Source organism: Trematomus bernacchii, unplaced genomic scaffold (genome assembly GCF_902827165.1).
Source record: "Trematomus bernacchii unplaced genomic scaffold, fTreBer1.1, whole genome shotgun sequence".
NCBI lineage: Eukaryota > Metazoa > Chordata > Actinopteri > Perciformes > Nototheniidae > Trematomus > Trematomus bernacchii.
The window spans coordinates 689,718-706,006 of NW_022987469.1; positions in this window are offsets into that span (position 1 = coordinate 689,718).

Sequence of the window (16,289 nt, forward strand, 5' to 3'; positions counted from 1 at the left end):
TATAAGGGCTATTTCGCACAATAGGTGTGCCTTGAGATTTTTACTTGTCCTTTGGTGTGCCTTGGGCATAAAAAGTTTGGGAACCACTGCTGTAGAGAAATGTAAACGTTCACCATCCCCCACCCGCCTACTGTATGTTGCTTTTTGACATGTAAATGGGTAACTACCCCCCTCTGAGTGAATACCTGTTGTACCTGTCCGGGGCTAAGCCCATAGGACGATGCTCTGATGTCATCACCCTCGCACATTGGTCATATGTTTACAAAAAACGATGTTAACACTTTCTCGTTCTTAATATATGCTATATTTAGGGTCGATATGTGTTGAATTTACTTTAAAATAGCAGATCACTGTGATTCACTTCTCCGCGGCTGACAATTCACGAGCGTCTAACTCTCTCCCCCCTGTGAAGAGATATCACAGGGGGGGGTTGGGACACACACATTCCGATGGCCAATTCGTTTTAAACAAAGAGTGGGGTGGGGGCTGGTGAACGGTATGGTCAATGTTTGTAAACACTGTGACATTTTGACTTTATTTGATCATTTCAGTTAAAAACTAACGTTCATATTTCATATTACTGTTTTGCCTGGCTGGACCTGTAATTTACAGGAAAGGAGTGCACGCTACTAAAGAGACACGCTACCATAGAAACCAAACAATGGTGTTGCTGTATTGAAGTCCGAGTGGAAACAGTCATATTTGGAGCGTTATGTTAGAATGAAACAGCGAGGTCGTGACTCACAAAAAAAAAGTGTTACTTCACTAACTGTAAACTTGTCACTCAGAGTAACCTACAGTTAACTTAACTGTTGGAAAAGAAAGATCAGAGTTAGGAGTGTGAACACACAGCTGAGAGCTGCCGTTTCATTCTGACTGTTTAAAAAACGGTAACAACGGACTATTTTTCTTAGCGGATGCATGTAAATTTAAATCAATACATAGAACTATGTTTTAAATCAATAAAAATATTTTCTAAATCCATAAAAGCATTTTAATTAATATTGGGAGTCATGTCGTTACTTTGTTGAGAATGTGGCCATGTAATAAGCGGGATAATTTGCAGCGACTTGGTCATTATGGGGAAAAATAACACCCAGGGATCAAGATCCCTCCGCGACGCAGAGGGATCAGTAATTTTTAGTGAATTACTGAGTTTAGGCACGTTAATAACATTTTAATGAAGTTGAATACAGTATATTCATATTTGTCAGTGATTTCATGTCAATTCGGCGAACATAAACGATTAAATTAGGATTAAAAATCGAGAGCCGGCTGCTGTTCGTTACGGTAACCCAACTAGGACACTTGACACAGTGGCTTTTGGCAAAGCACACAAAGAAAACAAAAAAAAACCGAGAGAGATGAGTTATTGTTATTACAACGTGACTTCACTATTATTTAACAACTATTTTTATTGGGTTCTTTTATTTGGGGTTAAGTACATTGTCAGAATAAGTGAGAAATGGATTTAACTTCTGTTAGACAGCTATCATACTGAATAAATATTTATGCAAAAATGTATGGCATTAATAATGTATATCTAATTACATTTAAAAATGTATGGCATTAATAATGTATATCTAATTACATTAACTGTGAATGTCTTTCATTTTATTTAAAATGAAATAAAATTACATAAAACATTTTCCATAAAAAAGTTGATTCAAGAACAAATCAGTACTTTTCTTATATGACTATTATTGCTAAATTTGAAAGGTCTTTACCAGCTTTGGAATTATATATATATATATATATATATATATATATATAGCACCTTCTGTCATCCCATCTCTACTGACATATGGATCTTAACAAAGATCCGCTATACATTAGTACCAGATATACTGTACACGGACATTTTAGTGAACCAGACCAGCTGTTTCCGCCGGGTCTTCGCTTCTCGGGCATCACGTTGTTTACAAGTGTGTTCAGATGCTAAATGACAAGTGCAAGTGACAATTGTTGTCGTCTTCTCTGTGAACGTTTTTTTCTCCGTTATTTTGCCATTTTCAGATTTAAATTTCGAGCGGAAAGCTAACCAGGAAGTAATAATTACTTAAGCGGAGAACGGAGAAAGTAAACGTTACAGCAGGCATAACAACAGCCGGTGTTTATTTTATTATAATATATATCATTTGTTTTAAAGCTCAATATATAGTTCTATCCGTGACATATGGATCTTAACAAAGATCCGCTATACATTAGTACCAGATATACTGTACACGGACATTTTAGTGAACCAGACCAGCTGTTTCCGCCGGGTCTTCGCTTCCCGGGCATCACGTTGTTTACAAGTGTGTTCAGATGCTAAATAAAAGTTTAGCTTGTACTTTTGATACCCCGCCTCTCGGCACCACAACATCCAGTTTACTGTATTTCACATGAGCGATGTCGAACATTGAAAAGTCCTTATAAAATCTCTGTTATTAGATCAGTACTTTTCTTATATGACTATTATTGACTTGAACACTGAGAATGTATTTATTAACTTCAGACATTTGAAATATTTGAAATCAGATGAAAACAAACTGTAACGGACCCTGCCGTGTTATCTATGATTACTATGCCTTACTGTACATTCATAATTTCAGCCGGAGGTAGGTGGTAGGCGTTGCGGAGGAGCAGATTGCGAGTGAGGTGCCTGTTCTAAACGAACTATTCCAGCTGTTATAAAGCATTAAATAAAAAGTAAGCAAGGAATACAGAATGTTTCGTTACGTAACTTTGTTGAGAATGTGGCCATGTACATGTAATACATGGGATCATTTGCAGCGACTTGGTCATTGTGGGGAAAAATAACACCCATCCTGATCGTTTCAATGAAGTTGAATACAGAATATTCATATTTGTCAGTGATTTCATGTCAATTCGGCGAACATAAACATCAATGATGATGATTAAATTAGGATTAAAAATCGGGAGAGCCGGCTCGTTCGTTTTTTCCGACTAAACAACATCTATTATTTAGAAGTTGATTTCACATGACTCCAGTGTGGAACCCCACTGCACCCCCTGGTGGATCAATGATCCATTGCAGCTGGCTTCACAATAATTAAATGTATTTATCATGGGGGCGGTATCAAGTCTGACTGGGGGCCGGCCGGCCATCACGGAACGTGCATGAACCGATCACGACCCTCGCACTTTAAACTGTCCAAAATAAGACGCTTCATCTGTAAGCAGCAAGCTTGACGTTAGGACTTGCTTGCTTGTCATTGTATTTTCATGTCAAGAAAAATGTACTTGTCCACATTGCTTGCCGAAAGGACATATCTGCTGGCACTAACAATGTCTCCTGCTGTGGAGAACACCCTCTCACTAGGGACAGAGGTAGCAGATACAGCCAGGTAGCGCTTTGCTAACATGGCAACATAAGGATATTTGGCGTTTGTAAAAGCTTTGGCTCGGTCTGAACTTTTTGCGAGTGGTGGAGGCTTAAATGCTAGTGGGAGTTGGGTTTGCACTTCAGTCATTTTTCTTTTGGTACCGGTGATATTCACGTTCGGGTGATGCCTTTTCAAATGAGTGTGCAAGTTTGTTGTATTGCCAGCCGCGTAACGAATTTTAGTTGAACAATGCCGAGAAACAGCTTTGGTTCGGTCCACCTGTCTTTGTCCGTCATCCTTGTACGTAACTGCGAAACCAAAATGTACCCAAACTGGAGACTTCAATGATGCTGGAGCTCAACTTTATCTGCGTTCGCCATTTAGACAGTTCCTCAAATTACTGACTAAATTTGAACGCATCCCTGTGACCAGCTCTCATAGTATGCCTCTCGTCCAATGAAATGACTTGGTCGCTCTATGACGCGTTGAACCCAATGTGAGCAAATTACACTGAACGCTGCGACGCAGCACCTGAGATTACTTCCAAAAAGTTGTTCACGTTTTCAATTTTTTACGTTTAACGTTATATTCGTTCGGTACACTTCGGTACACACGTGTACCGACCCGAAGGGCCCATACCGAATATTTTCGGTACGAATAAGTATACCGTTACACCCCTAAATGTTATATAAAAATAGACTCCACATGCCTGACGTGTTTTGGACGTAATATATTTTGTTTACATTAGCAAGCCTCGCTAACACTCAGAGCTAACCTGTACTGTAGAGAGCACATGTGTTTAAAAAGCACGAAATACAAAAGCAACTCACCTTGTGATAAACCCGCAAGAGAAAAAGCATTTGAGCTCCATACTGTTTCAGAAATAATCCTTGATGTGGTTTAGAACAGGATGGCGTTTTATCACAGCAGAATTTAACTTTATCTCCGGTAGAATTCTGATCAGGCATTAGCTCCGCCTCCTCCTCTTTCTTTTTTTTCTCAAGCTAAGGACCCAAAATCCGCGTTTCTCTAACAGGGCTGCAAAAGAGGGGTATGAGCAGTATGAGGCATGGCTACAATGGGTGATCTGTTTGGTATTTTAAGCAAAGAACTTCACAGACATGTTTTGTATAGGTACAATATATTTTTCCAATATAGCATAATAGGTCCACTTTAAGTTTATATGCTAGTGTTTTCCTTGTTTAATATTAACCATTGTGTACAGACGTTGTTTGGATAAGTTCATTCATTTGGTTGTATTTGTTTGGTTATTTATTTAGTTGTTTACAATTATATGCTAGTAACTTTCTTATTATTTCCCATATCTGTTTTCATCATAAGTGTAATACTGTGTGGAGATGTTAACTGTCTTCCTCTTGTCAGACAGGTGCTGTGGGCCTGAGGCGGCAACCCCAATCCCTGGTGGTGGTGTTCTTCACGACTCCTTTTGTTTGGTGTGCGGTTTCACGGGTGGTTTTGAGTTGGACCCTTCCCCCTTTTTGATGTATTGCCGCCTGGTAAGCCCCAGCCCTGTCCTCTACCTCCTATGCCCCAGTATTACATTTTAGCTGATTGTATAATGTGTATTTGGTGTTTTTAGAATAATTAATTGATTGTTATAAAATAAAGTAATTGTGTTATCTGTAACTGAAACTGTCTCTGGCCCGTTATGTAAAACAAACCTGTGCTCCTTGTGGATTAAATCTTTTATTATTAATAGTTAGTTCCTAGGGGTGAAACTCCCTTAGGTGGCGTTGTTGGCAACACAAACTCTTACCTACACCACACCGTCACATAGAGAATATGTTTTTTTCAACCACGATGGAAACATGTTTATATCTGCTGTTATCGTAACGGTATTGTTGTATAAAAATAACATTTAAGAAATGGCACATGAGCTTGTGTTGTGTTGGCTTTTAAACTGAGCGAAATCACTTAATTTATGTCTCAGCTGTGACTGAATGGAAATGACAAGATGTAAAACTAAAAAGCTGGTCTTGCTGACTGACATTAAATCCGTCTCTCTTTTAATTATATTGTGTTCATAATAAAAATGAATTCCAATAAAAGAATTAAATGTTTTTTGTCCACTTCAGATATCACATATTTAATTTTTCAAGATCCCTGTATGACTTTAGGAAACTTATGAACTGATTTTTAAAATAAAATGTGACCTGCTCCATCAAAATCAGTCACATTGACCCGAAAACACATTTTGAGTTGTATACACTGTTGGAAAGAGGAGATTCCTAGCTTTCTAATGAGATCAGGATTGTTTTTGTACTCCAAATATTACGCGAAATATGTCACATTATATAATGACTGTCACCGAGTCATCATTTTGAGAAAAAGGCCTTTAAAGTTTCCTCTTCTCTGGAATCCATCGATCTGATTGATTATTAGCGAAGCAAATGATCAAAATACTACGGAGGGAAGATATTTTCGTTTGGATTACTGGTCTGGGGGAAGCTCGCGAGTGTGTGTGTGTGTATACGTGTGTGTGTGCTTGTGTAATTTTGCGTTTGTGTGTATTGTGTTTGTTTCCCGGGGAAAACACTCAAGAGAAACACCGGCTGTTGTTATGCCTGCTGTGACGTCAAGTTACTCCGTTCTCCGCTTGTAATTATGCCGTTACAAGCTTCAAAGTTGTATTTATCATCTGAATTTGCCGAAACAAGTTTAATATTCTGAAAGCCAAGACTTTGTTTAATTGAAATCAGATGAAAACAAACTGTAACGGACCCTGCCGTGTTATCTATGATTACTACAGATGGAGCCTCTTATTTTGGACCCCAGCATACAGCTTCCTGCCTACTGCCAGCCAGTTACCTGCCTAAGACCTGCCAAAGACCAGTATTCAGGAATGTTAGGCCCTCCCACTATTCTCCAATTTCAGGGTTTAACCAGGAGATGGCGCTATATATTAAATAACTATGGCCAAACTAAGACTTAGTTTTTCACAAGAGACAATGCAGATATTATATAAAAAACTAAAGTTAAAATCTTGTTTTTAATGCCCCAAGAGCAATAACATCTTGTCACAAGCTTTTTGGAAGAAAAAGACTTCAAGAGACCTGTAGTTGACTAATTACAGGCCTCAATAAAGTTCTGCCATTGGTTGTGAAAAACAACGGTGGACATAGTGGGAAGTGAAATTGAGATTGTCAAATTTAATAAAAATACAAAATAATGTATCTGTGTACGTGTTTTACTATATGTGATCTGCATGCACTTATCAAACATCTAATTAAAGAATGGGGAGGAGCAAAAAACACACACTTCAAGTCAGATCATCACCCTTAGCTATTTCAATTACCTCTCAAACAACCTAAACTAGTTATAAATGTTTATTTTAAATAAAGTCTTTATGACTCGGAATATGAATAATATGGGTTCGTTACAGTTTGTTTTCATCTGATTTCAAATAAACAAAGTCTTGGCTTTCAGAATATTAAACTTGTTTCGGCAAATTTAGATGATAAATACAACTATGAAGCCGACCCCCCTCTGAGTGAATACCTGTTAACTTAATTGTTAACACAATAAAAATGATAACAAGAAAAGTTCATGTTTTATCAAGATGATGGGTTTCCCTAACGCTCAGAGTCGCAACGACTAATTACAGGCCTCAATAAAGTTCTGCCATTGGTTGTGAAAAACAACGGTGGACATAGTGGAAAGTGAAATTGACATTGTCGAATTTAATAAAAATACAAAATAATGTATCTGTGTACGTGTTTTATGTGATGCACTTATCAAACATCTAATTAAAGAATGGTAGCTGTACCTCTCAAACAACCTAAACTAGTTATAAATGTTTATTTTAAATAAAGTCTTTATGACTCGGAATATGAATAATATGGGTCCGTTACAGTTTGTTTTCATCTGATTTCAAATAAACAAAGTCTTGGCTTTCAGAATATTAAACTTGTTTCGGCAAATTTAGATGATAAACTTTAAACTTTCACACACGTTGACCGGCGAAAAACTCTGCCCGGTTCACCGACCCCCCTCTGAGTGAATACCCAAGATATCTTGGTTTGATTTGGAGAAGGCTTTTAAAGTATACTAACTCTAACTCTATTGTATACTAACTCTTCCCGTCAAGAATATGAATAGAACTTAGATAGATCACTTTACATTTCTGCGAATGAATAGCTTAGCTACTTGGCACTAAGAGTACAGATATGTCTACCCTTTCTTTTCAGAGTGTAATATCTGCATTTTCTCTTTTGGTTTGAATAGGAGAAGGGCAATGGTTATCGATGGTGCTTTTAATGCCTATTGTATACGAACTGTGTGATTTATATTGCTTTTCAAATGCATATAAGCCCCCCATTTACACTGCACTTCCCCGTCAAGAAAATGAATAGCACTTAGTTAGATCACTTTACAGATCAGGTTGGACCAGCCCTGTCGCTACTCTCTGCATTTCCTACTGCAGATAAAAAAAAAGCTACAAATATGTATTTCTTAATAAACTAAATAGGCCACCATTGGTAGCAGTTCTCAGTAACTGCTCCCCTTAAATTAAATGTGTTCTGTAGATAAATGTAAACGTTCACCATCCCCCACCCGCCCACTGTTTGTTGCTTTTTGACATGTAAATGGGTAACTACCCCCCCTCTGAGTGAATACCTGTTGTACCTGTCCGGGGCTAAGCCCATAGGACGATGCTCTGATGTCATCACCCTCGCACATTGGTCATATGTTTATGAGATCACTGTGATTCACTTCTCTGCGGCTCCTCCGTGCAGAGAGGCCCCCCCCCGTTGACAATTCACGAGCGTCTAACTCTCTCCCCCCTCCCCCGTCGCACCTTCTAACAGAATATTCTAATATTGAAAGCTGCCAGCTGCCCTCGGCCATGTCTTTGGCAGTGATCCAAGCTTCGGTACCACAGTGGATAAAGTTAGTAATACATTTATAGGCTACTGATCAAATGTCAATACATTACATAAGTCTTATTCTCATTCATACTTAATTTATTTCTTCTTCTGTCAGTATGAACACAAAAAACTAACCGGTATTACATTTCATTCTAAAGTTTACGGTCTAAAAAGGTATTTAAAACAGATAATTTGTCGTTGCTTTTGGCATAAGCAGTCAGAGGAAACATAACGTTCTCAGTAAGATTCACGAGCGTCTAACTCTCTCCCCCCTCCCCCGTCGCACCACATTAGACAGAATGGCAAGGGGCTGCTTTTGAACTTTTCGTGAAGATGGCCTTATTCATTTTTAATACAACTGAGATGTTGGGAATCTACTTGACACAGTGGCTTTTGGCAAAGCACACAAAGAAAACAAAAAAAACCGAGAGATGAGTTATTGTTATTACAACATGACTTCACTATTATTTAACAACTATTTTTATTGGGTTCTTTTATTTGGGGTTAAGTACATTGTCAGAATAAGTGAGAAATGGATTTAACTTCTGTTAGACAGCTATCATACTGAATAAATGTTTATGCAAAAATGTATGGCATTAATAATATATATCTAATTACATTTAAAAATGTATGGCATTAATAATGTATATCTAATTACATTAACTGTGAATGTCTTTCATTTTATTTAAAATGAAATAAAATTACATAAAACATTTTCCATAAAAAAGTTGATTCAAGAACAAATCAGTACTTTTCTTATATGACTATTATTGCTAAATTTGAAAGGTCTTTACCAGCTTTGGAATTATATATATATATATATATATATATAGCACCTTCTGCCATCCCATCTCTACTGACAATCATTAACACTTAGATTTTATGATATCGTAAGCATCTTCAGTGATTGACTTAAACATTGAGAATGTATTTATTAACTTCTGACATTTTCATATACAAATGTGATCATACACCAACACACTTTTTTTAATTGAGTTGTGCAACATGGCGGACCATCTCGCACATGCGCACATGCATAACATCTCGCACATGCGCATAACAACATGGTGATGTTTTGTAAATGATTACATGTCTTATTTAGCACAGACTATGATCCTATCCGTGACATATGGATCTTAACAAAGATCCGCTATACATTAGTACCAGATATACTGTACACGGACATTTTAGTGAACCAGACCAGCTGTTTCCGCCGGGTCTTCGCTTCCCGGGCATCACGTTGTTTACAAGTGTGTTCAGATGCTAAATAAAAGTTTAGCTTGTACTTTTGATACCCCGCCTCTCGGCACCACAACATCCAGTTTACTGTATTTCACATGAGCGATGTCGAACATTGAAAAGTCCTTATAAAATCTCTGTTATTAGATCAGTACTTTTCTTATATGACTATTATTGACTTGAACACTGAGAATGTATTTATTAACTTCAGACATTTGAAATATTTGAAATCAGATGAAAACAAACTGTAACGGACTCTGCCGTGTTATCTATGATTACTATGCCTTACTGTACATTCATAATTTCAGCCGGAGGTAGGTGGTAGGCGTTGTGGAGGAGCAGATTGCGAGTGAGGTGCCTGTTCTAAACGAACTATTCCAGCTGTTATAAAGCATTAAATAAAAAGTAAGCAAGGAATACAGAATGTTTCGTTACGTTACTTTGTTGAGAATGTGGCCATGTACATGTAATACATGGGATCATTTGCAGCGACTTGGTCATTGTGGGGAAAAATAACACCCATCCTGATCGTTTCAATGAAGTTGAATACAGAATATTCATATTTGTCAGTGATTTCATGTCAATTCGGCGAACATAAACATCAATGATGATGATTAAATTAGGATTAAAAATCGGGAGAGCCGGCTCGTTCGTTTTTTCCGACTAAACAACATTATTTAAATGATTACATGTCTTATTTAGCACAGACTATGATCCTATCCGTGACATATGGATCTTAACAACAAAGAAGTTGATTTCACATGACTCCAGTGTGGAACCCCACTGCACCCCCTGGTGGATCAATGATCCATTGCAGCTGGCTTCACAATAATTAAATGTATTTATCACGGGGGCGGTATCAAGTCAGACTGGGGGCCGGCCGGCCATCACGGAACGTGCACGAACCGATCACGACCCTCGCATTTTAAACTGTCCAAAATAAGACGCTTCATCTGTATAAGCCTTACATTCATAATTTCAGCCAGAGGGAGGGGAAGTAGCGCTGAGGAACAGCAGAGTGGCGAGTGAGAGCTGTCATCTTCCCTTTACAAGCTTCAAAAATGTATTTATCGTGTGATTTTGGAAATAAAAGTTTCATATTCTGAAAGCCAAGACTTTGTTTGTTTAAAATCAAACAAAACACCCGAACCCCGGAAAACTATTTTTTTACACAAATCCACGCTTACTTTGAAATGAGCCGTTGCGACTTCCGACTGATTTAGATAGAGCGGGTCACAAATACTGTAGTAAAGTCGGAGGACAGCAGAGCAGCTAGCTCGCTAGTTAGCATCACTCGCGTCATGTATTTATCCGTATTATTTAAACAAAAATGTACGTTTTAATGCCCTTTGGGTTTGACATTTGGGACGTTAGTTATTACAGTAAATTGAAACCCAATACTCATATTTATTAGTGATTCCTCCGCTTGCTGCTGAGGAGACCGGTCATTATTTTATTTGAAAAAAACTCATATGCTACTATCAGAGCATCCATTTAATCATTAACATGTGATATTTGTGGGAAATCTCCCCTCATTCAGCAGAATTACGGAGAAAGTACTTAACCTATTAAGCCCGATTGCCCCCGCCGGCGGGGGCAGACACAACAATATTGCACAAAACTGTGTCTCAGGGTTTCTTAAAGGTCCCATGTCATGCTTTTCCGGTTATTACCCGTCCCCTTGTGTGTTATGAAGGTTTTTATGCATGTAAACGGTCTGCAGAGTTAAAAACCCTCAAAGTACACCCTGTAGCGAGTAAAACTCTAACACAGAAAATACCTCCCCAAAAGCCTCGTTGGAGATTTCTCATTTTCCATTGTTTACTTCCTTGGTATCGCTACGTAGGGATACCCAGCCATTGACACAGTGCTAACTGGGCTAACAAAGTTGCTAGCGTTTCCATATATCAACTACAATGTCAGCAGATGGCCTTATATGTTTCTCATAGCAGGAGAATGTCTGCATTCACACACAAAATACTCATAGACAGTATACTCCGGGTGATTTACCGTACGGTCAGTACATTATAGTTGGCGTTCCTAGCGTGTATGCTACCGAGCTACCGTTCATAGCGTGTATGCTACCGAGCTAAACAAGAAGGCTACCTAGAGCTAGACATGCTAGGGAAAACATTGTTTTCATTCCAGCTACAATGAATGACCGAACGTAGCAGACTACCCGTATAAGATTGCAATTGTAAACATGTTCTTGCTAGCCTAGACTAGCTGTTGTTCATAGTAGGTTGGCATATTACAATGAACAACTAGCAAACGTAGGTTAGCATATTAGCTGGCAAGCTAACTGTGTTGATTAGATAGATACACACTCCTACCACAACTACTACTAACGAATCTAAAAGAACTAAGTTTCTCTAATATTTTGTGATTTGCATTTGATTTCGTCCAGCCAGATCAGGAAACTCCTGGCATATCTGGCGGACAACACATGACGGGATGACCACTCTGATGCCTCGTCCTAAAAAGCCCCGGCAGCAGCTTACAAAGCTGCGATAGGCAAGATGCCGAAAACGCCTATAAGGGGAGGAATGGATGATATACAGTGTATATATGTATATTTACACATGTTCATTTTGTACATTTCTAAAAATAAAGTTTGATGGAAATACTTAGTAGCCTTTCTTCCCTGAATTATTTACTCCTATAACATATCATTCATATATAGCAAACCATGATTTGATTTTTCATCAAACAGTAGTAGTTTATTACAGGTAAAAATAACTTACTCTTCTTTAACAACAGTTGTAGGTACAGTTCGGTTAGTATAACATATATGGCTGTACCGACGCCATTGTAAGACTGATGTTCCGCCGAAAAAAGCACTGTTAGACATGGGCGGAGCCTCTTTGGTGGTTGACTGATCAGAACAGAGTGGCCGAGCTGACCAATCGCAGCACACTGGGCTCACAGGGAGGGAGGGGCAAGAGCTTCAACGAGCCGTTTAGGACAGAGAGTGAATACCGGTGAATACACATACTTTACAGAGATGCTGTATGCGAAACCAATGTGAGTTTGGAAAATTGCACAGTATAAATCTATTTTAGTATACCTCAACAATGGAATTATGATCAGGGGAAATGGCCATGACATGGGACCTTTAACATTTAACAACCTATTAATGTGTCATACCCACTTAACGGGATGAAACTCAGCTATCCGCGAAAAAATGCTATGCACATTTAGCACATAACTCACGGTAGCGATATTTTATACTTCATGCTATCTGCACAAACTAGCATATGAACGCTGATATTCCACAGATTCCATTGGTATCATCACTGTGCGACCCAAACTCACTGAACTAGCAGCCAGGAAAGACAACACACAACTTCACTTTACGGGGCCAAAATGGCAAATACGTCTTACCTTTGCTGTTTTCTGATCAAAAGTTGTGTTCAAGGGCATTAAAACGGATATAAACGCTGCTGAAGGTTAATCCAATGTCTCTGTGTCACTTTGAAATTATTACTGATAATCCATCATTACAATTATGGCAATAAACTAGTGTAACGGAGCTTCCGGTTTTGGGCAAGCTGCGTGCGCATCATTCTATTTTACCAATGGTCATGTTTAGATGGATTTAGGAACTTCCCCTCAATTCTATTGGCTCTAACGGTTTCAAAGAGGTGTCAATCCCCCAAATCGACCAATGGGTTCCAGAGATACGGCAAATACTCTCTAAAAAGGTCAAATTTAACTTGTTTTGCATCAATCTTGATACAGGGTACTTATATGTTATAGTTTGGATTCCTAAAGCTTTTAGTCTACTATCCCATCATTCAAGGGTGGTTTTCACTATAAGTAATGTTTTTCTTTAGACAAACTATAATTTACATTTTTTTACTATGTTCAATCTGAATTTACTTTAAAATAGAAAACATCTATATTGATTCTGACACTTCTACAGCCAACTCACAGGTGTATCATTGCTTTGAGAAAAAAGATTATTCATTTACCCCTTTTAGAAGTGAAGATATACTCATTTGTTCTGGGCATGTCATTTTCGAGCCTGAGGCCTGAAAAACAGGCTCCGGGCTTAACAGTTTAAAGCTTGGTGGAAGGGTGTTATGGGCCAAGTGGATCCAAATTACGAGGCGGATATACAATGTATTTTTCGCTTTCATTTACATTGCGCGATAGGGAAAAGCACAGATGGAGGTCATCGCTCTTCTAGTTTGAATCCTATTTGTCATCCTTCACTCACATCACGGTTTCTGAACCCACTTGGTCGCTGTGCTGCTGCCAAGTGCAATACAATACAGTTCACTCAGAGTATATTCTTTCTACACAGTTACAATTGTGTGTTCACATTCTTGGTTGTTCAGGAGGAGCTTTGTCGTCTTGCCTTTTTACCCAGCTGCAGCCTTGATGCTCTCAGAAGAGAGTGAGAGAAGAAAGATCTCAATCTGTTTTTGTTGTAATCTCTGTGGCGTACACGACAGGAATGATATAATTGTAATGACCTCACAAACCACAATTCTTTTGTGAATTCTTTTTCAAATTCATTATTTTTATAGCAATATAGTTATGTATTTTTTGTATTGTTTAATATATTGCACAACATAGGTCCCTCAGTTTATGCCAATTTAACCCCATATAATAGTTGGTAACTGTCATATAAAATAATCTGAAAATAATATAAATGTATTGTTTGTCCACCCGAAACGTCCATGTCCTTAAGCATTTATATTGTTGCTTATGGCAACCTTAAAAAAGGAAAATTAATACATTTCCGGTATTTGATCATTGTTGGGACAAACCAATGACAGTAAAGGCAAGGTGATTTGTATCGACCTATTTGATTCTTGTAATGACAGAGAAAGGCGGACAACTCAGCTTTACTATTATTTCCAGATTCATTTACCATCTGCAAATTAATGTACTTGGTTATGCATATAAACTAATAAATACATAATTTATAACGTAACAAAATGACTTGTTTAAAAAAACTGTCCATTAGGAAGTTTCTGCAACCTGCCCTTTGGTTTGAAATAAAAGTTGCCCCCTTGTCCTGATACATGCGTTAGCAGGATAGCATAGCATTGATAGGGGGTTTTACAGCAAAGTATCTGCAGATCTCAGTAGAAAGTTAATAAATACTTCAACAAAACAGGAATTTTTCCTATTGCAGCCTATATTTGACTTTGTATGCTATAATTTAATTATGTTATGGTGTATCATATGATTTGTTGGGTCTTCTTATTGAGCACTGTGTCTCCCGCCTATAACCCTATTTTCTTTCTCTGTCCTTTTTGTGTTAATATGTCTATTTACATTTTAGTCAAAGATAGAAAAGCTGTCTCAGTTCGTTAATGACTCTTGGCTCCACTCTCCTTGAAGACGAACCAAACAATCCTGTACTGCAGACAAAGGAAGTGTTTTCAGCAGTGATGCAGACTTTCAGTCAGCCTTGACGAGAGGGAGAATCATCAGAGCACAATACAAGCCGGTTCATTGTCAATCCACTCACCTCCTGCAGAACTGACTCATAATGCCTGTCCGTCTGCCCTACATGCACAATGCTGTTTGTTAGTTGCTCTTTGCTTGTCACCGTGTCTTTGGAGATGTTACCACCTCCAATTTGTGTTTATTGATGGTTGGAGCGTGAAAGGTACATTTGCTGTGTTTTTGTGCATTGCATTTGGAATGTTAGCAATAAAATAGAACAGCTTTATTTTCAAAAGAACTTGTAAACCGTAGATTTATTTGTATTAGTCTTCAATCTTAGTAAATGATATGACATAAGATGAGTAATTAAAGCCCCTTTCACATATTATCTAGACCGGGGCTTTATTCAAATACATTTTTTCCAAATAATTCAGACCGGACAACAAACCCTGCCAGCTCAAAGTCTCTATGTGCTGTCATTGTGCTCATGTGTTACTATCTATGCTTATGTGCTCTTGTATGTTTTTTTTAAATGTCATAAACCTGCCACGGACTGCAGATGAAAGATAGCTTTTATGGCTAAACCTGGCATATGTACTTGATGGACTCAATGCATTTTAGAACTTGTGCATTGTCCTTTCTTCAATAATTAAATAAGTAAAAAATACTAAAATACAATGCTAAGGCAGAGAGCATCAATGCTGAATGTGGCTCTAATGTGCTAGATGAAATGCAGATGGAGTAGGAAACACAGTTTGAGCATAGTCTGACTGCAAGAGTGTTTGGAAGACAAAAGAGCATGCATTTAAATGTTGAACAACCAGCAAGTAATAAATAAATAAATAAATAAATAAAATCGAACTGGAGAGACTTGGTAGTGTATGACTTAATTAGAAACTGATTATACTGTGAAATAAATGAAAACATGTGTAATGTTTGGGCTATATGAATAACATTGTAATGATTGAGGTTGTGCCTATTGCCTGCTCTACTCAGCCTTGGGCCTCTCACATCATCCCTTGCTATAGCCACACCCGGGTAGCAAAAGTAAAGGGTTGCAGATGATCTCGAGATCAGATCGGCTGAATGCACCACAAACAGCTAATGTGCTGTCAGAAGAATATCCCTAATCCAGGGGCTGTGTTTAGACCTACTGGGCCTACTCAGTAAGGGATCATGTGAAGCTTCGCATCAGGCTCCATGATCCCTCTGTCGGGTGTCTTTTTTTCAAAAAATGACTGTCTCGTTGCATATCAATTGAAAATGATTGTAGTGACTTGATAATGACTGTATTGCTTCCGCTAAGAAATAAATACTCCGTCACACTGCGTACCAACGGCTGGAACTGCAATAATAACAACGTGACTTAAAGGGACGGCAGCACTGATCGACTTTTTCTGTAACTGTCCAAGTCTGTTCACAGTTT